The sequence below is a fragment of the Triticum dicoccoides genome, chromosome 6A, assembly GCF_002162155.2.
Source record: "Triticum dicoccoides isolate Atlit2015 ecotype Zavitan chromosome 6A, WEW_v2.0, whole genome shotgun sequence".
Classification (NCBI taxonomy): domain Eukaryota; kingdom Viridiplantae; phylum Streptophyta; class Magnoliopsida; order Poales; family Poaceae; genus Triticum; species Triticum dicoccoides.
Genome location: NC_041390.1, coordinates 156,323,380 through 156,325,223, shown reverse-complemented (window position 1 = coordinate 156,325,223; position 1,844 = coordinate 156,323,380).

The following is a 1,844-nucleotide window of genomic DNA, read 5'->3' as shown; positions in this document are numbered from 1 at the left end:
GCCTTCCAGACCCCGAAGTTCTCGCGATCAAACCGTGGATACGACGAACTCGCCGGAGCAGCAATTACTTTAGCTGCACCGGAGTACTCCACCAGCTGCTTGGTCTTGTCCTTCTCGTCGTCCGACATGATCTTCCGTTACTAGAAGATCAACCTTGCTCTGATACCAATTGTTGGCCCAGTCCCGACGCCAAGTACTTCCGGCGACGGCGATACGACCGACGACGAACGACGATGACAGAGAAAGCTCGCTGACGAACTCGACGAAGTACTTTACGCCGAGATACACCGTAGTACAAAGCCAGCAACACCACGTACTAGTTTGATCTATTCCTTTGATCAACTAGTATCTCACGTACGCACACAACGGCCAGCCGGCCGGAACAACACAAACGCACGCGAGACAGATGTATTGCCAAAGGCTCGTCTCGAGCCTTATTGCTTTATTGCTTCAACTCACGGTTCAATCTGGTTGTTACAGGGTACATGCTACATGTATATATAGCCTAGGATAGCTACGTGAGCAATACTACTCGGTTTGCTAATCCTAGTCCTACACGGTACATGCAAGTAACCTACTCGTACATGAATTCCTATACCTACTCGGTGACTGCTACTAGTCCGTGCCGGACAGGGGCACCACGTCGTGGTTAATCCCAACAACCTCCACCTACATCCTACCCATCCCCTGTTAGAGGTCGCGGCGTCCGCCGGTGCACTTTTTTGGATTTTGGATCGGCAGCTCGGGCAAGCAGAACGTGCAGCTTGCCAGCGTGTGCGTTGCGGTTCGCCTGCTAATCGTGCATGGCCTGCGGTTCTCAAACGGTGCACATACAGTTCGTCAAATAGCCTCCATGCGGTTTTCTTGTAGGTGGCCTCTGACGAGAATTGCTCGTGACATGCAGTTTGCCGGCAACGCATGTGCAGTGGTGTGGTGGTGACGATCCTTCTTTTTTGCAGGGAGGTTTCTCCAGTGCAGTAGTGCAGTCCGGCAAACCCAGTTGGGTGGTGCACTACGGTTTGTTTCATCTTTATAGGAGAGAGTATTGAAAAATGGATTGGATTTCATTATCACAAAAATGTAGTTTCCAGGGACTCCGGTTGAGCAGTGCAGGTTGCTCTTCACTTCAGCTCAGTTCGGTCATCGGTGCAGTACGCGGGGACTTGAGAGGAAGATGGGCATGCAGTTCCCTGGTGTGTGGGAGTTTGGTTTTGTTGTGGCATGCATTTTAGTTGGTTCGTTGTCATCGTGCACTTGTGTGCAGTTCGTTTGGCTTTCATGATCTCGCTTGCAGTATGTTACTTGAAAAAAATGCCCAAACCTCAACGCGTGCACTGCCACCTTCCACTCCCCATGTATAATTTCTCCTACACTCACGAGGGACGGACCAGTGCAGTTTAGAAAAAAGTCTAATGTAGTCCACTATGTTACTTTTGCAATCTAGAGAAATGTAATGTAATGTAGTCAGCTGGTTGGGAAGAGGGTAATATAGTGCACTTCGAAAGACTTTGTAGTACACTTCATTTGAAAAAACAAATGTATTTAGAAAACATGTGATGTTCACTTTCTTGTTCGTTGAAGAAGTTTGACTAAAGACAATTTGACACAAATTGATGTGGTTCACTTGCCCTCGTCTCTGCGGTCCACTCTGGTTCATAATTTTTTTGAAAAAATACAACAAAAACTCGTGTGAGAAATTTTACGTCCGACAAAAGAATTCATGAAGTTCACTTGCTCATCTGATGCAGTGCGGTTTTCTGTCGGATGAAATTCACTCGCCGATTTGGGTGTCGCAAAAAACAGAGTGTCCGCATTTCGGTAATTTTAAAACTGCTCTTAAACCG